Here is a 23,604-nt window from a genome sequence, read left to right on the forward strand (position 1 = left end):
TACCACCATTCCAAGGCTACATGTCTCAACTTCATCAACAGACGTGTTGGGTTCATCTCCTAATGACTGACGCCTTTGCACAAAGCAATTCCCTGCCCTCCCCACCAACCAAGGCCAAAAAAGGCAACACATCAAACTAAACCTCACCAAGACATCATTAAGTGACTCATTAAGTTCCTCCTCCTCTGGCAAGTAAAACTGGAGCAGTGACGAAGTGGAAGAAAAAAGAGAGGTTGAAAAACGAGAGCGACAATAATTGAAAACAATTAGCTCTAATTTCTCTGTTTTGCTCAAGTCATTCTCATCTTGGATGCTAAATGTATTCCTCCGCATGTCAACACAACAAGCCCCGCCTTGTCTGGCCTGTCCAAGGCAGTGTGTAGGATTCTCTAATGAGCTGGGAAGCGCCAGCTTGCCTGAGCCCATCTTGAGTGCCTCTGTCCAGCCACAGCTGCATACTATATATTCTTAGACACCCTCCTTACAAGGTCAAGCAGCAATTTAAGACTGATGGCTGCATCTTCCCAACCACTCTGAGAAGCCCTTCTGCCCTCCACAAAGACACCTGACAATCTGGAATAAAAGCGTGAGTGCTAGTATCCTGATCTTCCAGACGACTGGAGGGGGGGCGGGTGGCGGGGAGCGATTCATCAAAATGCAGTGGGGAGAATGGAATTAAAACCATAGCACTCTAGGATTTGGATGATCTCCTTCACTAATAAGCACAACCTCATTCAATGTCCCTTCAATCCTCTGAGCCACAATCTTCTTATCTGTAAAATGGGGAGCCAGTGCCTACCACAAAACTGAGTAATATCAAAAGAAGATGCTTCTGACACACAACAAAGGATAATTACCATCTATTTTTACTTTCCTTTTTAAGCTAGTTTCCTTATTATTAATACGTTACCTCGGTATATGATTATTTGAGAATGGTAGATATAGGATTGACTAATCAAGATTATGTGTCTTTAAAAGACAAATTGACAAGACTAGACAAAACTGTAAGACCTTGTGTAAACTTGCTTTGTTTTGTTTTACTTTTCAAGTCTTCAACTTGGCAAGCAGAGCCCAGCAAAGGAATATGGTTCTTTGATTCCCTCCTTAGAAACACTGCAGCCTTTATTGTCTTTATATCACACAGCTTTAGCACTTAATTATATCCTACCTTGGAATAATTAGGTGTCCTTATAATCAAGTCTGTTTACTCACTTGTGCAGTTCTGATCCTTTAATCTCTCTTGAATATTAGTTTGTAATGCTATTAAGAGCCACAATTTAACAATTTTATTACTAAATAAAATTGCAAGAATATTTTGAAGGAGTCCCACCAATGGGTTGAATTTTAAAAATTACTTTTATAATTAGGAATAGTACAAATGTATAAAATAATTTTGCCTGACAAATAGAAGCACATAGGACTTGTGTGTCTTCCCACAGACTAACTGTGAAGCCTTGGCCAAGTCACTGAACTTCATCTGGGACCTGCGTGCAGAGGAACCTGTGGTAGGGTCAGATACTTGTCTCAGCTAGATCACCAATTTAGTCTAAAGATAAGTTAAGAATTACCTATAGTAACAAAACTAATAAGATGACTGTCCATTTTAGGCAATATAAAAATGTTCGGTGCTTAGTTAATCTATGTAATGTAATTATAAATGTAAAACATTTCAAAGCCTGCTGCTAAAATATCAAAGACAAACCAAGCATGATCTGTGTACAGTAGAACACTGGGTACAGTGTGATGATTGAATCACCAGGCGCTACAGTTCAACTGCCTGGTCTTCACACTTGACAGAAACACTTAACAGTCATATGATCCTAGACAAGTTATAATCCTCCGTGTTCCTTGGATTCCTCCTGGCCAAGATAGGGATAATAACAATAATAATAATATCTAACTCAAAGGGTTGCGGTAAAGATTATATAGATTATTCACTTAACACAATGGCACATAATAAAAAGTAGCTGTGATTAATATTTATTATGATTAGTGAAATAGAGTCACATAAAAATCCACAACTTTCCAAACTATCAGACTCACACCATATTTTGTTATTTGCATCATAAATATTTGTCAAATGAGACTGGGTGCGGTGGCTCATGCCTGTAATCCCAGCACTTTGGGAGCCCGAGACAGGCAAATCAGGAGGTCAGGAGATCGAGACCATCCTGGCTAACACGATGAAACCCCATCTCTACTAAAAATAAAAAAAAAAAAAAAAAAGAAAAGATTTAACCAGGTGTGGTGGTGGGCGCCTGTAGTCCCAGTTACTTGGGAGGCTGAGGCAGGAAAATTGTGTGAACCCGGGAGGCGGAGCTTGCAGTGAGCCGAGATCGCATCACTGCACTCCAGCCTGGGCAACAGAGCAAGACTCCATCTCAATAAATAAATAAATAAATAAATAAATAAATAAATATTTGTCAAATGAATACATGAGAAAGATTTTTTGACTAGTATATTTCACTCATCAAATATTCAATAACAAATGGTGCACACTTTAAGACAGTACATTTAACAAATGTTATTTACTAGGTTTTCATCTACATTAAGATGTATCAGATAAGGCTTATATGTTGATTGAAATTAAATACTTTATTAATTAAATGACAGAACTAGGCAAACTCAAATTTATAGTTTTTCTGAAATAGAAATTTCTGTTACAGTTCACATGTCAAATTTTCTGTGACGACAATGCGATCTGATCTATATTTTCAAGCTTATTTTTGAATATTTTTTAGCATCATTATAAAACTATCTAAATGGTTCAGCTAAATAAAAAGTAAGTAAACATCATTCAAAATCACATCAGCCAATGATAACCACTGCTTACACTTTGGCGAGCATCCTTCTAGACATCTCTCTATAAATAAATTTACCTGGAATAGACAAAATTGTGTATAAGTAGGACTATGCTATACATTGATTTTTATTTCAAAGCTTTTTGTCTATTGGAAATGTACTTTCTAGATTGTTGATGCCAGTTAATCTGGGTCCCCTTTTGATTCAATCAAATTATTTTAACTTTCCATTTAATATTTGTAGAAAATTTGAGATATTCAAATACCTTATTTAAAAGTAGTATCAGATGAGCAATTTAAAATAATTAAACATTATTGACATTTGGGGAAAATTTTGGAGATTCTTTAATTTGCATCATTTAGATGAACTTTGCTACCATTAAACATATAAATCAGAAAAATTAAGCAAACACCAGACTACATATCTTACACAAATGCCACAAATGAAAGCGATATAGAAAAACCTATAAAAATCCAGACAATAGGAATAAAACTTGCAAGATGTTGTTATCTTCATTCAAACTACCAGCTCCCTTAATGGAAATTAAGTTTATAGGCTTAAAAGAAATATTAACAATTTTCCCTTTAGATATAAAGAGAATGATATTACAATGTGAGGAATGGGAGATTAGTAAATGCAAATTAATTGACTTCTTTCTAATGAATAAAAATACAGATTTCACAGACATAAAAATACGAGCATATGAGTTTCATTCCACACAGCAGAAGAAAATGAAATGATGAGTTCAAACAAATGAATTTCAGAATACTCAAGCCATTTTGCATTCTACTGTTCATATAACTGTTTTAGAACTTCAGTCTTATTCCAGAAAGAAATATTCTAAGTCTGAATAAAAGATCTCTATATTACTTACTACAGAAATTTTATAATGAGGCATTTGGACCCACAATAAAATAATTTTATAACAGAAAATTATTACTTGGTCTGTATATACCAAAACCAGTCAACTAATATTATTCACTCATTTATTTGAGAAATATTTAGTTGAGTGATGATTATGTATGTGATACCACTTCAAGCTCCAGGTCTGCACTGTGTGATACAGTAGCCACCAGCTACATGTGACTGATGAGCATTTGAAATGTGAGTATTCTGCAATGACATGCACTGCAAGTATAAATTACATACCAGATTTGACAGATTTAGTATAAAAAATGCAAAATATCTCAATAACATTTTTACTTTGGTTATACATTAAAAAGATAAGGTTTGGTATCCCAGGTTAAATAAAATATATGAATACAATTAATTTCACCAGCTTTCCTCTCTCTTATTATTTAGCATATGCCTACTAAAAATTTAAAATAACACATGTGGCTCACATTATTTTCTACAGAACAGCCCTTTCCTAGGCGATACTGGTGGTGAACAAAGAACACAGATGTCCTATGTATTTATGAAGTCTGCATGATTGTGACTGGGCACTAATGCTGTTTAAGGACCTGTGTCACATGCTAAGGAAGGTGTATTCAAATATAAACTGCAAGCCAACCCATGCAATTTTGCCACCTACTATTAAACTTCAGAAAGACACATCAAACGTCACTTAAGAACAGTGAGGCTGTTAAATTCGAGCAGCCTAAAATACAACTCTTCCTTAGGTAAAGAAGTCTCTCTACTAAAGTTATGGTTGTTCAATGCACCTCACTTTCTTTATCCTGAGGAAAGTGACCAATGTGCTGTGGAGAACCTACCACTGTGCTGTGGATGTGGTCCTGAGGCTCCGGAGGAAGGAGAAGGATGTCACATTTTATTTGCTTTCCATGGCAAATTTGCACAGTGGAGCAAGTGGCCTCATCACAAATGCTATTTGAAATTCATTGATATCCTCAAGCTAGCCAAGTTGGATCTTAAGAGGAAAGGGCTGGGAGAAAAATATTTCAAAACATCCAGAGGCTCCTGAAGCCTCCCTCAGGATCTGAAGGTCCACTGTGGTTATGACAAATAGATTAGAGAACTGTCGAGTGTATGTTAGAGATGAATGAGCAGAGCATAGTCTTTGGTGATCCTGACCAACATCATAAAGAAATTATGGGCAGCCAAAGAGTAATGAAAAGATATGCTTAGAATAAACTTAAAATAGCACACCTTGATTTTTTTATAATATGTTTTATTCACTCCAAAACCACTTCTGTTCAAAAAAGTGTCTTATTCTTGTTAAATGGAATCTTGGAGTTTCCACTCTTTAGGACAGCATTTTAATTAATTTAACTCACCCTCTCTTTCATCCAGAGATTTCCACAATAATCTGTCAAATGTTGGCATGACTTTGCTCAGAATACGTGGCTTCTATCTTAAAGATGCACCAAGCCAATCAAAACACAATCATATTTTCAACATTCAAATGCAGGATCTGTGACAAAGCTTATGTTCAAAGGCTTCAAAAAAAGGAAAAAAAAATCTGCAGAAGTTTAGAAAGATATTCTATGTAATATCGATTCATTAAGCAATTTTGAAAGGGTCAAATCTTATTTTACTTAAGGGATATCTGGTACAGAAATTACTGAAGTTTTATAAAATATGCATTCTCTCCCTGCTTATTTTCTGAATGAATAAATATGAGACCAATTTTATACAGAATCATTTCAACTTGAACTAATAATTGTGTATTGCATGCCTAGAATAATGTTTGTTTCAGATGAATACATATAAAAAGGAATGTAAAAGAAAACATTAAATCGGTCACTAATTATAATTAATTCATAGATAGTTGAGATTCATTTGCTTTTGCTAAAGTATATAAAATAGTACTCATATAGAGGCTTAGAGTGCAATCAAATGAGTACTAAATCATATAAGGACTGTTTTCATTTACCGAATGGCTTAGAATACAAAATACCATTTTTGAAGAAAAATTAGTATAAGCAGAAACCTGTAGGTCTCACTAGAAACTGTGAATCCCTTGCTGATTATTTTCTTTATTTTGAGGGATGTACATGGCTCATTTTCAGGAAATTTGAAATCATTAACAAAAATTAAAAACTGCCAAACGATGTTGCTTGGGATTTGATTTGCACTGAAACATTCTGGGACATTTGATTTGTTCATGAAATACATAAGGAGATACATAAAATTTTCATCATCTCTCTCTTTTTTTTTTTTTTTTTTTTTTTTGAGACGGAGTCTCGCTCTGTCGCCCAGGCTGGAGCGCAGTGGCCGGATCTCCGCTCACTGCAAGCTCCCCCTCCCGGGTTCACGCCATTCTCCTGCCTCAGCCTCCTGAGTAGCTGGGACTACAGGCGCCCGCCACCTTGCCCGGCTAGTTTTTTGTATTTTTTAGTAGAGATGGGGTTTCACCGTGTTATCTCATCACCTCTTTTTAAATGTGCGTAGATAGGAAAGAATCCATGGAATAAGGATGCCTGTTAAATCATCAAAAGAGTCTGACCTTTGTGTATGGAAGCTGGCTTTCCTTAACTAAGGCCCCATCCTACTCCTTGGTTTGGTAATATAGTAATTATGATATTTAACCTTTGTCCATGAGAAACCTATTTAATTGTTGATCTGATCCCCTGAACTATCACCCACAATATCAATATCCCTCAAAGATTCATCCAGTTGTTCATCATATTCACTCCTTAATATGGAGGCAAATTAACTCTTTCCTGTACTCCCTTGCACAGCACTCACACCACCCAGGGAGACTTACTCAAGTGAGCAAGTGAACAGAGATCAAGTGAGCTGACCACTTAAAATAGTTCATCAACACACAATCATCCTTGATGAAATCAACCAGAGCTACAAAATGACAGCAGAATACACACTAACTGCAGCATTCCACTGAAAGCGATACAGTACAACTACAAAAGAAAGAGAAGGAAGCTTAGTGTGCTCCGTTTGTAGGGAATTTGGTGTCCAAATACACAAATTCTGACCAGTGTTGTCTATGATAAATTTTCACAGTAAGCGCAGTAAGCTATCCAGCCCACGAATAAACCCTTCTGGAGCATCTTTAAGTGGGCTTTATGGGAATTCAGTTGGAAATGAGCACTGTACCAATAACCAGAATTGATTCCTATCTTTGCATTAAGAGTAATTCCCGCTGGACTTCTATTTATCAACACGGTATTAGCCATCACTATGTATTATTTGTAGTTAGCTGAAAATAATGGCATCGTATTTCTTTAAAAATAATTCATATTTCTGTCCCTCATTCACACTACTCATACACGTGTGTGTCTGCACACACACATCCTTTCTCCCTCACACACATATACACAGCAACTCAATGCAGGCCATTACAATCAAAAGGAATTTACTGTATGTGGAATATTTTAGAAGAAGAAAGTGAAGAAGGGGCAGAGAATTGTAGAAATAACATGTGTTTGCAATATTTTGAAAATTAAAGATCCGTACACCAAATGTCGTATATATAATTATAGTTTTGTATTTTCTAAAAGTACAATCATTAAACAGATCAAGCTGTTAGATTATTAAAATAAAAGATTATGTGCTAAACTTTTAAATACACACAATGTATTTTAATCATATTGCTGTCAGATCTAATGGCATCAATAAAAGTTAGGGATACACATTCAAAATCAATTTCCGAGCTAAATACTCATTGTATAAGGTGCCAGTAGAAATAATGCCAGTCTTCCAAATGAAAAAAATAAAAGTGACCTGATTATTTACTGTATTAGTCTTACCGGCATGAATTGCACCCTTTAAAATGCAAATTCTCTAGTAATAGTAAATATAACCACCGTCTAAACAAGAAATCAGCATAATTATTGTATTAAAAAATAAATATTTTCAGAAGCAGCCAACAAATGCCTTCATCCTTTCGTTACCCTCCCCCTAATTAATTAACAGATTGGCACAGTCTAAGAGCAAAATTTATTTTCAATTAAAATAAGAATCCCGTATGTCATGATAATTTTTTGTTACTATTTCTAATGTGCAAAACAAAGGTTTGCTTTTAGCACTGAACATAGTAATCAAAACAAATCCTTTAATTTTCAATAACTGTAAGGATACTTCAAGAGTTGTTCTTGTAGCAAGGTACTACCTCAATGGTTAATCCTATTAAGAACTGAGCCATGCACTGCAACTAAATCCTCTGGGGAATTTGAGGAATGAAAGGCTTACTGCACACTTAGAAGGCAACGACTTTTGTAAAGGGCTCTATTATATGAGGAACAAAAGAATACCACTTGTGTACTTAAATATCATCTGCTTTTCCTTCCAAAATACTCCATTTTTAAGTAAAGATATGTGATTTAAATGTATTTAGAGTTCAGCTTTTGGCAAGACTCTCGTTTCTGAGTAGAAGTGCCATCTGCGGGCCCCATGGCTCACGCATAATGATATGCTTACAAGCTGCTTCCCTTTTCTGCACAATGTACCCTTTTCACTTTAACATACATTTTCCATAAATTTTTGAATAACAAATTGGGCCGTGGAAGTTTGTTGAAACGGGACAAGGGAAATGCCTGTAGGCTAGAAAACGGCGATTTTACTCAAGAAATTGGTGCAGCGGAAAATATTCACTCCACCAGTCCAACCCTCCCCCAGGCCCCCATCCACCTACCTTGGGCTGTGACACTTTAAAATTGTAGGGGAAACTTCTTCTCCCCTCAATATATTAGGCCTGTACATTAACTTGGGCAAACAGCCCACATGCCTGCCATCCATTACACCTGCTGGGTGACAAACAGATGAGAGTCATCACGCAGACTCCCAACGTTTGATCTCCTGATAACGCCAGATGTCCCCCATTCACATTCAAACATAACCACCGTCATTAATGCAACTCGCCCGGCTGGCATTTAATAGGGAGAAAAAGTTGAATTCTAATCTAAAATCCTAACTATCCAAAGCTTTCAGGGTGTGAATATATAGTCTATTAAATATGCTTCAATTGTAAACTTTCTAGCTATTAAGAGAACTGATTTCATTATCAGTATGGGAGATGGTTCAGAGGGGCAGATTTTGCACATATTTCAAAGGAGAAGACCTGTACAATGACCTATTTGGCTTCTGAATTTCAACAACAAAACATACCTTTACTGTACCTGTCATATGCTTAAGCACAGTAAGAATAATCTTAATTGTTGGCTGTAGTTCAAATATACCACTGGAAAGGCTGAGTGAAAAAACAAATAATTAAAGTCAAGGAAGCCATTGACAGAGAAAAATGAGATTCCCCCACCCCGGTCTAATAGCAGACATAAAACTGTTTAATGATAAGGTTCTATTAGAGAACATTAAAAAAATGCAGATACACAGGCATTGTTCTGGGTCTACTCAATAGGAATCTCCAAGGGTAAGGCTCAGGAATTTTAAAACTTCCTTGTTAATGCTTTTGAAACCAGTCCTAGACCTTGAGCTTGGCAACTCCTGGAACTGTGCATGAGAATATAATTTAGCAGTTTGGCTTTGGGCGACGTTCTTCTTTCTCATTTTTTCTTTTAAAAATAAAATATTTACATGTGTCTACTCCGTGCCTGACACGGAATACATAGAATCTGCAAGACACAAGGTTTATCTCTGGAGAGTCAACACGTGGCTCCAGAAACAGACACTGAGATGCCCAACGTGGGGCAAAAGACATTCCTATACTTGAAATATAGGGAGTGAAAAAGACCTGAGAAACTGTCTAGAAACTCACACTGTGTCCACCAACTGGACATTTCTAGAAGATGTGGGAAGAAATAAACCAGTTGACCTACATCAAAAATTCTCAATATCTATGATTTGAAGGGGGTCTGACTTCTTCAAAAGAAGAAGGTTGAATTTCGGCGTTAAGGAGGAAGCCAGAAAGATTGTAGTTTCTTTCTGTATCCTTCCTGTACTAAGAGTCAGATCCATTTAGACCTTCTCTCTCCTTCTAGCTCCTTCGCCCTTTGGATTTAAACTATTTTCTCTGCCAAGAAATTCTCATTGATCAGCTGTTGCAAGCCCCGTAGTCACTCCACCACAATACCCTATTATATTTTCTTCATCTAACTTATTGCTATGTGAAATTATTTTCTTTGTTTATTTTTTAATACATTTCTTGTGTGTCTCCCTACATCAGAGCAGAGACCTTGCCTGTCTTGTTCCACTGTCCCCAGGATCCAGAACAACACCTGGCATGAAGTAGGTAGATGTCCAATCCATGTTGAATGAATAAATTAATGAATCAAGAATAGTTATACAGTATTTATAATTCCTTGATTATTTCTTTCACCAGACATAGATTTTTTTTCCAATGTGTCTTCTTGGACATGGAATCTTAGTGAATTTTTCATTTAAAATCTAACCTGATTCATTTTATGTTTCTTTTGGCCTGTCCGCTATTTAGATTTTATCCATTTGGGATTTTTATGCTTGAACTCAGTTCAGTAGCAATCAATTTTTACCTAAACCCAATCTACCTTTAACCCACCTCTCAGCTGAATTTATAAAATACCCTATTACCCTTCAGAAGAGACAGAAATCCAAGCGATATTCAACTATTACATTCCATACTAAAGAGGATAAAGAGTAACAACAAAAATGCTCTCAAAGGAAAAACACTTGAGGAATTTCTGTTTCGAGGTCAAAGCAATATAGGAAAAATTCAGACCACCAACTCATAGAAGAGGAATTAAACATTGAAATCACTGCTTTAAGGCTTTTGGTAACAATGGCAAATATTACATCAGACTTAAAATTACTAAGTGCGATCAAGCCACTTTTACTTTAGTTATTTCTGCAGTTGTTCAGCACGTCCCTGCAATTTCATAGCACCTACTAATGGAAAGTGAGCTCAGATTCTATTGACAGTTTCATGACAAGTCATACTTCACCTTCCATTGTCCACTCTTCTTAGCTGTTCATTATCTTGACTGCTGTGCCTACGAGATAATGATACACTCTGCTTCTACCCCTGACTGTAACACATTTTTGCTCCAGGGTTCCTTTTAATTGAAACACACTGTCTGTGTTACTGTTTTTGGTGCAAAAGTAAACACGTTTAACACAAGAATTCAGTTTGTATTTGCTTTACCAATAGGAATTGTGTAAAAAGTTACCTGCCTCTAGAAGAGTGATTGAATGATCCTTTTGAGGGTTGAATATTTTTTACTCTTTTCTTTCACTTACATTACCATTTGTCACTGCTGTGGATGTGATAATCAATTATCTCTGTGAGAAAAATTATTGTGACCATCCTTACCATTTGCCTCAGTGTCCCAAACCCATGCAGGAAATATTTAGTAATGTTTCACCAACCCTTGAGCACAGAATTCACTGAAAATGCTTCTGCTTTTTAAAAGTTTGTCTAATAAATTGTGCCTGTTAAATTATCCGTGTCCATTGCAAATTGCATTAAATAGCCACCAGTTGACTAGAACAGAGATGCTCAACTTTAGGATGAGTGTGATCTGAGCAATGGGCTACCCTTGCAAACCACATATTCTCAGACTCTGAACTCTTTCAAGGAGAATAGCTGAATTCTTTCCACTGACAAATATATTTCAAAAAATAAATGCATGTAATAGAAGCATTAGGGTTTATTCAAGAAGAAGCAGAGAGAAGAAAGAGACTTTACTTTCTCTTCCAAGAAAATAAGTATTAATGGGGAATAACATTCGTGTTTGGGGGGGTGGTGTGCGTGTGCATGTGCGTGTGTGTGTGTGTGTGTGTTTTGAGGAGAGATTAATCATGCACCACCCCAGAAGTAAAATGTTCTTAAATGTTAACATGTAGAAGAATCACCTGGAACACTTTTAAAATTTTAGACCCCTAGACACTCCCTCAAATATTCTAATTTTCTAAGTCTGGGGAAAGGCTCGTTAAAATCAACTTTTAATGAGCAACAACAGGTGATTCTACTACAGAGAGTCCATACCTGTGATGTCCAATATGCCAGCCATGAAGCACTAAAAATGTGGCGAATCCAAACTGAGTGTTAAATGTAAAACACACACACTGGCTTTCAAAGACACAATACAAAAACAAGCATTTAAAATATCTTAATAATAGTTACATTAACTACATGTTGAGATGATAATATTTTAGGTATATTAGGTTTAATAAAATATATATATTTTTAAATTTAATTTCCTTCCTTCCTTCCTTCCTTCCTTCCTTCCTTCCTTCCTTCCTTTCCTTCCTTTCCTTTCTTTCCTTTCTTTCCTTTCCTTTCTTTCCTTTCTTTCCTTTCTTTCCTTTCTTTCCTTTCTTTCCTTTCTTTCCTTTCTTTCCTTTCTTTCCTTTCTTTCCTTTCTTTCCTTTCTTTCTTTCTTTCTTTCTTTCTTTCTTTCTTTCTTTCTTTCTTTCTTTCGAGACAGGGTCTTTCCCTGTTGATCACACTGGAGTATGGTGGCATGATCTTGGCTCACCATAATCTCCACCTCCCAGGTTCAGGTAATTATCCTGCCTCAGCCCCCTGAGTAGCTGGGATTACAGGTGCTCACCACCACGCCTGGCTAATTTTTGTATTTTTAGTAGAGACAGGGTTTCACCATGTTTGCCAGGCAGGTCTCAAACTCCTGACCTCAGGAGATCCGACTGCCTCAACCTCCCAAAGTGCTGGGATTACAGGCATGGCCCACAGCACCTGGACTTCTTTTTGCTTTTTAACATAGTCTAAAATTTTAAAAAACATATTTGTGGCTCATATTTGTATTTCTATTGTACTTTATGTATCTATGTGAACTTATTTTTCTATTGGGCAACAATGGTTGATACACTTTTCAAGGCAGAGGTAGTAAAGGAATTCTAATCGTACCACCAGGACCAAGGTGTAAGAAAAATGTTAGTATATAAGGTATATTTCAATATTTCTACAATATCTGACAAAGATATATCCATGGCTGCAGTGCCACATAAGTAAATTTCTAAATGGAATTTGTTTTAATTTTAAAATTTTTGATTTATAAGTTAAAACAAATTATAAGTAGAAATTCTATATAGAAATTTACTTATTCTGGCTGGGCACAGTGGCTCATGCCTGTAATCCCAGCACTTTGGGAGGCTGAGACTGGTGGATCACCTGAGGTCAGGAGTTCGAGAACAGCCTGGCAACATGGTGAAACCTCGCCTCTACTAACAATACAAAAATTAGCTGGGTGTGGTGGCAGCCACCTGTAATCCCAGCTACTTGGGAGGGTGAGGCAGGAGAATCGCTTGAACCTGGGAGGCGGAGGTTGCAGTGAGCTGAGATCATGCCATTGCACTCCAGCCTAGACGACAAGAGCAAAACTACATCTCAAAAAAAAAAAAAAAAAAAAAAAAAAAAAAAAAAAAAAAAAAAAAAGAAAAGTAAAGAAAGAAAAGAAAAGGAAAAGAAATGTACTTATTCTATCAAATAAGCATTTGAAGTATCAAATAACTATCAGTAACTAGGTATCAGTAACTGTTAGTAACCAGCTTTCAATGGTTACCAGCTCCCAGGTGTTGCTGGTGCTTGCCTTCAATTCTGAATGCCTTTGGGACATAACATATATATGTGTGTATGTTTCTATGTAAGGACATTGTTTATACTATCCACTACAAAGTATGATCTTTCATTTGGCACCTCAACTACAAGGTAGCAGAAACATTCGTCTGAAAACCTCTTAAGTATATCCAGTATAGCTTTAATTGGCAATAGCTACATAATGGAATAAATAGGTTTATATGGGTGAATGGGAACATTATCACCCTTGTTAATTAACATTCTCTCTATTGACCAATGCACTATGAATTCCAAAAAGTTGACATATATGGGAGCTTCTAAAATCAACATGTTAGGAATGACTACTTATACTCCTAAATAGTCCATTATTACTTTATTAAAGTGAGATTTGTGCATTAAGGTTTGCATTTTGTATGTTTTAATGACAGTGAGGGAATTCCAGTGTTACCTTTTCTGATTCATATGCCACATATTCATATTTAAATGATGGATTATATCAGAGGTTTGCAGACTTTCTCAGTTCACAGTACCCTTAGTGTCTCAGTAATATTTTCATGGTTCCCCTAAGGCAAGAGAATTACCTGACAGTTCATGTAATAAGCATTTAGGTCCAAACAACTTAATAGTAGCAGTTTAGACTGGGGGGTGCTGTCTTTTCTTGTATATTAGAAATATCTTGTAGATCCCAAGTGAGTTTGCTGAAGCTCATCCAGTCACCTCAGCCCACAGTTTGAGAACTGAAGATTATGTAGTTTTAAATGGTCTAGAAAGTAAGATGAACTGTGCACTTTCTCTTTTTCTTTTCTTTTCCTTCTCCCACTCCCCCCCCCCTCCTTAAGAGACAAGGTCTTGCTCTGTTGCCTGGGCTGGAGGGCAGTGACACTGTCATGGCTTACTGAAGCCTTGAACTCCTGGACTCAGGTGATCCTCTCACCTCAGCCTACCAAGTAGCTGTAACCACAGGCATGCACCACCACACCTGGATGACTTTTTATAGAGAAAGAGTCTTGCTGTGTTAACCAGGGGGGTCTCAAATTCTTGGCTTCAAGTGATTCTCTTGCCTCACCATCCCAAAGTGCTGGGATAACAGGCATAAGCCACCATGCCTTGCCAAAAATTGTATACTTTCTAAGAAACAGAATACACCTAATAGCAATAGCTATTTAAAGTTTTAATTAAAGTCATGTGTTTTTTTTAAAATATGTTTCTTTTAACACATTTTAATTATCAGAGTTTGTAAAACTCATCATCTATTGCATCCCCGGTCAACTATCCCTAGATAGATATTTAACATAGAATATATGAATCAATCAGTTGGTCAGTCAACAATTATTTATAGAATGCCAGTTACAGGCCATAGACTCCACTCTCAAAACTTAACAAAACTTTAACACTGACCCTTAACTTCTGTTTTCTGGCCTGGCTTGTAGAAAGCCTTGAAGTCACTGCTCCATCCTAACAAGTGGAAACCTGAACAAACTGAAAAATCAACAACTCTTCTTAGATATGTCAGATAAGTGAGGTCGTTGGTCGGACTCCTGGCCCCCAAATTTAAAAGACTTGTAGGTATATTCAGGCAATAACACAATGGAGCAGAAAGCCACAGGCAGAAACCTCTGTGGAACCAGTTTTGGGGTAAGGAAATCTGAACTGTAGTTGATGAATTGCTAGAGGCTCAGAGTGGACAGCTCCAAGACTTAAAAACTCCAGCGGGACCCAGTCATAGGGAGGCTCCAACATATTTGTGAGTTTTAACCCCAGGAGCTCTGCCAAATCCTAACAGCGAGTATTAGAGAAAAATCTCCCTGTGCTTCTGGCAGGGGCAGGAGGAAAGGAACGATTTTGAAATACACCAGAGTATTCTGTTCTTAACAAGGTCTGCTCTGAAGAGAAACTATTTTACTAGAGCCTAAGCTCCTGATAGGTAGCGTAACCTAACCTACCTGTGCTAAGAGAAATATCAACTCCAGTTTTCTCTAGCCTTCCATGGGGGGATAGGGAAAATGCCAACTCTAGCCCCTTCCAGCCATCCTGTCCCACCTAATGGGAGTGGGGAAACTGAGAAGCGCTGAGGAAGTTCATGGTCCATGTTCACTGGGACTTAACCAGAAGAATATAAAATACTCCTCTCCTGCATCTTATCACTGCATTACAAAAGGTTTTATTTACCACAGGTGTTTTTACCCAGTACACCATGCCATCTTTGAACAAAAAATTGCAAGGCATAATGAAAGGCAAAAAAAAAAAAAGTGTGAAGAGACTGAACAAGCATCAGAACCAGAGTTAGAGATGGCAGGATTTTTAGAATAATCAGACCAATAAGTTTTTTACATGACCATTAATAAGCTAAGGGTCTTAACAGAAAAAGTACACAACATACAAAAATAGATAAATGATGTGAGCAGAGAGTTGCAAATTTTAGGAAAAACATTAAAAGAAGAAATGCTAGAGATCTAAGCCATTGTAACAGAAATAAAGAATACCATTGATTGGCCCGTTAGTAGACTGGACACAGCTTAAGAAATAATATCTGAACTTGAGGATATGATAATAGAAATTTCCAAAACTGAAAGCAGGGAGAACAGCAAATGGAAAAAAAGAACAGAATATACAAGAACTGCAGGACACATACAAAAGATGTAACATTTGTGATGGGAATATTAGAAGGAGAAGAAATAAAGAAAGGACCACAGGCAATATTTGAAGCAATAATGACTGAGGATTTCCCAAAATTAACGCCAGAAATCAAACCACAGACCCAGGAAGATTGGAAAACACCAATGAAAATAGGAGGGGGAGGGAGGAGGAGGAGGAGGAGGAGGAGGAGGAGGAGAGAAAAAAACTAACAAAACCAGAGAACAAATAAACACCTAGGCATATCACATTCAAACATCAGAAAATCAAAGGTCAATATTAATAAAATATAAGTGAAGTCATACATACATGGCATATATATTTTTATATATACACCATATATATCATATGCATGGCATATATTATTTATATATATGCCATATATAAGATATATATATAGAATATATAATATATATTAAAAATATTAACTGTAGAAAGACAAAGGTAAGATTTACATCCAACTTTGCCCCCAAAACCCATGCAAGCAATAAGAGAGAAGAATGAAATACTTAACATTTTGGGAGAAAAATGCCTGCCACCTGAGAATTTGGTACCCTGTGAAATTATCCTTCAAATAAAGGAGAAATATATACTTTCTCAAATTAACAAAATTGGAGGGAATTTGTTGCCAGTATATAACTGCCTTGTGAGAAATGTCTAAAGAGAATCAATTAATATAATCCATCAACCAACAGCTTACACAAGAAAAATCACTTAGTTATATCAATAAATTCAGAGAAAGCATTTGACAAATCCAACACATTTATCATAAAAAAAAACCTCAGCAAAATAGGAATACAGGAGAAATTCCTAAGTCTGATAAAAAAAAATCCATAAAAATCATAGAGCTACCTTAATGTTTAATGGTGAAAACTTAAAGCTTTCTCACTAAGATCAGGAGCAAGGCAAGGACATCCCCTCTCACCACTGCTCTTCAACATTGTACTGGAAAACCTAGCTAATGCAATAAAATAAGAAAAGGAAAGAAGTGGTATACAGATTGTGAAAAAAATAAAAGTGTCTTTTTTCACAGTTAACAAGATCATCAATGTGGAATATCTTAAAGAATCTACCCCAAAAACTATTTTAAAAACCTCCTAGAACTAATAAGCAATTACAGCAAGGTAGAAGGTTAATATATAAAGGTTAATTGCTTTCATTTATACCAACAATAAACAAGTGGAATTTGGAATTAAGAACACAGTATCATTAACATTAACATCCACAAAAATTAAATACTTATGTTGTAAATATGACAAAATATGCACAAGATCTATGTGAGGAAAATTACAAAATGCTTATGAAAGATATCAAAGAAGAACTAAAGGAATGGAGAGATATTCCATGTCAAAGTTAGGAAGACTCAATCTTGTCAAAATGTCACTTCTTCCCAACTTGATTTGTAGATTCAAAACAATCCCAATCAAAATATCACTATAAAGCTATAATAATTGAGACTGTGTGGCAATGGTGGAAGAATGGACAAATAGATCAATGGGACAGAATAAATAACCCAGAAATAGACTCATGTAAATATAATCAATTGATCTTTGACAAAAGAGCAAAAGCAATACAATGGAGCAAGCATAGTCTTCTAAAAAAATTAGGCTAGAACCGGACATCCACATGCAAAAAATAAAAATAAATCTAGATAAAGATGTTGTGACCTTCACAAAAGTTATCTCAAAATGGATCAGAGATCTAAATGCAAAATGCAAAACTGTAAAATTTCTAGAAGATAACATAGGAGAAAAATCTATATGACCTTGAGTATGGCAGTGACTTTTTACACACAACATCAAAGGCACAATCCATGAAAGAAATAATTGGTAAGCTAAACTCCATTAAAATTAAAAAATTCTGGTCTGCAAAAGTAAATGTCAAGAAAATGAGAAGACAAGCCACAGACTGGGAGAAAATATTTTTAAAAGACAGGATAAAGGACTCATCCTAAATTACAAAGACCCCTTAAAACTCAACAATAAAAAGATGAACAACCCCATTTTTTAAAAATGAGCTAAAGTCCTGAGCAGACACCTCAGCAAAGAAGATGCACAAATGGCAATTGAACATATGAATAGATGTTCAATTTTATATGTCATTAGGAAATTGCAAATTAAAACAATGGGATACTATTCTGCACCTACTAGAGTGGCAAAATCCAAAACACTGACAATATCAACTTCTGGTTCAGATGTGCAGCAATGAAATATCTTAATTCATTGCTGGTGGGAGCATAAAATGGTACAGCCACTTTGGAAGACAGTTTATAGTTTCTCTCATAACTAAATACACTTTCACCATATGATTCAACACTCACACTCCTTGGTATTTATTCAAAGGAGGTAAAAACTTATGTCTACACAAAAATCTGCACACAGATGTTTACAGTAGCTTTATTCATTTGCCAAAACTTGGAAGCAACCAAGGTATCATTCAGTGGGTTAATGAATAAACTGTATTATATCCAGAAAATGGAATATTATTCGGCACTAACAAGAAATGAATTATCAAGCCATGAAGAGACATGGAGAAAATTGAAATGCATCTGACTAAGTAAAAGAACCCCATCTTTAACAGCACATCCTGTATGATTCCAACTATGCAACGTTGAAGAAATGGTGAAATTATGGACAGTAAAAAGATTAGATATTTTCAGGAACTGGCAGGAGATAGGAATAAATAGAGCACAGAGGATTTTTACAGCAGCTAAACTATTCTGTATGACATACTACAATGGTGGAGACATGTCATCATCCATTTGTCAAAACCCATGTAACAGGAAACACCAAGAGTGGACCCTTATGTATACTATGAACTTTGGATGATAATAATGTGTCAATGTCAGTTTGTCTATTGTAACAAATGCACCACTGGTGGAGGTTGTTCTAGTGGAAGAGATTGGACAGAGGGGAATGGGTATGTGGGAACTCTCTGTACTTTGCTCAGTTTTGCTATGAACCTAAAACTTCTTCTAAAAAATAAAACTTGTTAATTAAATAAAAATAAAACTTTCAAAATAGAGGGCTGTACCTGGAAATATCTATGGTTAGTTATGCAACCTTATATAAGAATGAGGTGGCTGGCAGTGCAAGTTAAATACCCTGTTGTGTAAAGTGGATGGAAAAAATCAATACTTTCAATCAATTGGGAGTTGGTTTTATTTTTTAAAATAGGGAGCTCACTATGTTGCCCTGGCTACTCTCAAACTCCTAGAGTCAAGTGATCCTCCTGCCTCAGCCTCCCAAGTAACTGGCAGTGCAGGCATGCTCCTCTGTGCCTCGCCTAGTTCGAAGGTTTTCATGGTGAAAAAGTTCATGGATACACATGAATAGACTCTTTACAGTTGATAATTTGGAGTTATAGCCAGTTTAAGTTGAAGCACTAAGTACAATGTATTCAGAGGCAAGGAGATGTGACCACTCAATTAGCGCATACGAATATCTGCTCCAAAAGTGAATCTATTCATTCCAGAAACATTTAGTGCCTACTATGTACCCAGCATCACGCAAGTGCTTCCAAGTCTGAGTGAGATACAGGTGCTTCTGACAAGGAACTTAGTTAATAAGGAGTTAATAAAATTAATGCATGCTAAGACCATGCTTATAAGAACATATTTTGTAAGTTTCTATGTAATAAGTGTCATAAGAAAAAATAAAAAATATAGTAGAAGAAACCAATACTGGAAAAAATACTTCAATCTGGGAAAAAGTTAACATATGGCCAAGGCTTGAAAGATGAAAAAATTCACCAGATAGAAATGGGAGGAGAAGGAGAATTCCACCAGAGGAACCAGCGTGAAACAGAGGCAGTGAGGTGAGGAGCCTTTCTGAGGACTGGAGTTTAGCCGGGATGTCACATATGCAAATTAAAGTTGGTAGGAGCCAGACTGGAGAATTGTAAATGGCAGTTTGGACTAGATTTAGTCAACACTGGGAAGAAAGCATTGAATAATTTTAAGTAAAGGAAGATAACATGAATCTCACTGAGATTCTAAAAATCTAAGCAACTGGACTTTTCACTGGATACGAGAAGAGGTAAAAAGGTATTAAAAAACTATTTCCAACAGTGCCCAGGAGAATGTTTACTTAAGGGGGAAAAAAAGAAAACTCCTATCTTAGCTTACGATGTAAACTTTACATATATTGTCTATATTATAGTAACATCAACATCACTGTAATTCTAAAGGAAAGACTATTTCAAAGCCTAGGCCGGGCGCGGTGGCTCAAGCCTGTAATCCCAGCACTTTGGGAGGCGGATCACGAGGTCAGGAGATCGAGACCATCCTGGCTAACATGGTGAAACCCTGTCTCTACTAAAAAATACAAAAAACTAGCCGGGCAAGGTGGCGGGCGCCCGTAGTCCCAGCTACTCGGGAGGCTGAGGCAGGAGAATGGCGTGAACCCGGGAGGCGGAGCTTGCAGTGAGCCGAGATCTGGCCTCTGCACTCCAGCCTGGGCGACAGAGCGAGACTCCTCTCCAAAAAAAAAAAAAAAACAAAGCCTAATAATCCGGTAACCTAGTATATTAAATCAACCTAAGTGAATTATGAGACTTTATGCTGTCTCACAGAAATGAAAAACAATTTAAGTAATTCACTGTTTTCCAAAGTGTCTTTTAAAAGCAGCGTATTTGGTGTATCATATACGACAATGCTCTTTCAAAGGACCGTTTAAAATAAAGTACCAACCAGATCCTCTCTGTATGTGGAACAATGTTAAATTCCAGCTCTGCTTGGAGCATAATTAAGTACCCGTAACACCATAAAACTTTTATTAAATTACGGTGTTGGGAATGAAATGTAAATTTGTCTTCCAATATGATGTTGGCATTTCAACCTTTTTTTTCAGGCTAGATATTATTAATAGTAAAAGTTCAGGGAATAAGTAAAGCTGTAGTATTAAGTAGAATTCAGGTGTCACGTAATCACAAATGTTAGTGCAATTATATTATTGAGGTATTCTCCATCCCTCCTACTCTACCTATTTTCTAAATAGCCATCATTGATATAGTATATGGTTATAAAAGGAATAGCAAGATTGAGTTAAAAAGCAAAATACCTCTTTAAATGAACATTATCTTTTGTCGTTATATAGCGAAGACATGAATGGCTTTACCTGTCAGCTGCTTATACTACAAAATAGAAAAATACAAATATTATAAACAGAAGATATCCACTCAAATTCAAAAGCACAAAGGAAAAACTGCAAAGATAACATAGATTTATTTTAACACAATTTATTCAAGCTTTAATGAGTTTGAAAAAATAAAAACAAATACAGATTTTCTTTGATCTCTGCAATATGAAAGAGACATGGGCAAAAATAAGGGAATTCAGCTACTTGTATGATATAGCTGACTATTTTGAATTAAAAAAACTAATTTGTTTTGAGAATATCCTACTTGAATAGAGAAATCTTTGCATTTTGCAAAAGGAAAAAGATTATTTCTTTCAGATAACCCACCTTGTACCAATATAAAAAGCTGCCAATGCAAATATTTTCAGGGACAACATCTGTCTAGAATATATCATGAGCAAGCGAAAGTTTCTCTCACCTCCTCCGAGTCCCTGGAGGTCTGACCCAAAGAGAATGTGAATAGAGTTTTCCATTTTGTTTCACATTAGGGTCTCCTGGGAGGCAAAGAGGACGGGAAAACACTATGGCCAAAATACCCAAAGCATGATTCAATCTGATGTCCTAGTAAAGGAAATGTACACTCCAAGCTTTTTTTTGTTTTGTTTTTCTCCAAACTCACCATTTGCTCCAAACGATAAAATCACAGCCTCAAGGAAAATCACACCTTAAAAAAAATTGTTTGTGTTGGCTGTTCTCTTAGAGAAGTTGAGTTTTCCTGGAAAGTTAACATTCCTTGTCAGAGAGGAAATAAAAATAAATGTGGCACAGGCAAAGATGACATTTGAATCCAAACAAAAGTTTGCCTTTTGCTTTTTTTTTTTTTTTCTTTCACCCCTTATCATACAAACTGATGTGCTAAGAAAAACAGTCCCGATTTAGCTTTCCATAAGCCCTTTGGAGTAGTTCACATACGTAGTCTCTCATAGGAAGGTTCAGTTGCAAATTTTTGTCAAAAGGGAAAAAATACACCATGTGGAAACTATGTATTGGTTAGAGGAAATGGATCAACAGAGAGGCCACAGGGGGAAAAGCGGCAGTTGTGGATTCAGAGAATGAGTCAGTGTTTTAGACAAGGGAAAACTGAAGTATATCTCATGAGCTGAAACCACCTCCAGGCTGACAAAGTTTTGCCAGAACTTATAAACAGTGCGTGATACATTATGTTCAGGATCCCATTGCAAGCAACATTGCCAATCCTCATCAAATTAGTGGTTCCAAACTGCTCATCCCAGACCCACCTTGAATTTACACTGGAACTGGGCAAATGTCCACTCTCATTAAGGGTGGTGACACTAAGCACTCCAGAATGAAGAACTATGCAGACAAAGAGAGGAATCTTTGCAGTTCTCAGTGTCAAATTCTGAGCAGTACCCTGTCTCTGCTGGATTCCTATAATGACATCAATAATATGTCTCTAGGGTCAGTCCTGCCTCGCTCTCATTCATTGTCCACAATCTAACATCTCAATCTTATGCTTAAGCTCTTCAATTATTCTTCATTGATCTCAGGATGAAATCCAAACTCCTACCATGAGGTTGTACAAGGCATACTGTCTGTCTTTTAGACCAGTGGTCCCCAACTTTTTGGCACCAGGGAGAAAATTTTTTTCACAGACTGAGGTTGGGAAAGGTTTGAGAATGAAACTGTTCCACCTCGGATCATGAGGCATTACTTAGATTCTCATAAGGAGTATGCAACCTAGATCCCATACGTGCCAGTTCACCATAGGGTCCACAGTTCTTATGAGAATGTAATGCCTCTGCTGACCTGACAGGACGTGGAGCTTAAGTGGTAATGCTAGCTCACCTGCCGCTCACCTCCTGCCATGCAGCCCTTTTCCTAACAGGCCACGGACCAACACCAGTCCGCAGTCCAGGGGTTGGGAATCCCTGTTCTAGACCCTTCTCTCTACAAGCTCAAACTCTAAGTACTAGCCACGGTGGTGGTTTTAAATCTCCCAATCTTTGTATTTGGCATTTGAACCAGCTGTCTCTTCAGCCTGGAACACTCATCCTACATCACAACTCTACCTTTGACCTCATTACTGGGTAACTTTAATTGATTCTTATTACCTCTCATGCTTACTGTGATTTTGACAGAATAGATTGAAGTCAGTTGCTCAATCTTTTCTTGCATTGGAAAGATGACTAGTCCCTAAGGACTACCTAGCACAGTATCTGGTACAACAGAGACTGAAAAAATGTATATATATTGAATGAACAAATGACTGAAAAAGAATTCACCAACCAGCTTCTTAGTTAACATCAAATTGTCACTAACACATTCAGGATATTGAAATCCAAATTTTAGCAACCTTGCTAAATTAGGGGTAATTAACATAGTGTCCTAGGGCTTAACAAGCATTCAATAAATGTTAATAACTACCATTACTGTTTACATTATAAAAACATTTTTGTTTCAAAAAATCATTCACGACAACTGTTTTCTTCTCACTGAAAACTCAAAGATTTTTACTTAACAACTTGTTAAAATAAATATAGTTTGATGTTCTTTTAAAAGTGGTTTAAAGACAAGAGGACTCTCAGTTAACAAATCATATGATTACATATTAATACTATTGTAACAAAAAGAAATTACCGGTAAAAATAAGTCACTTGTAATTCTATTTCTTTTAAAAAC

The 23,604-nt window shown here is 36.4% G+C and overlaps 1 protein-coding gene across 4 annotated transcripts in view; it reads right to left on the reverse strand.

The window, feature by feature from the left end:
- The window catches only part of TENM2 (teneurin transmembrane protein 2), a 1,303,382-nt gene that overhangs the window by 1,196,784 nt on the left and 82,994 nt on the right, over positions 1-23,604 (reverse strand). The window lies entirely within an intron of this gene.

This window comes from Macaca thibetana, chromosome 6, assembly GCF_024542745.1.
Source record: "Macaca thibetana thibetana isolate TM-01 chromosome 6, ASM2454274v1, whole genome shotgun sequence".
In the NCBI taxonomy this organism is placed as follows: Eukaryota; Metazoa; Chordata; class Mammalia; order Primates; family Cercopithecidae; genus Macaca; species Macaca thibetana.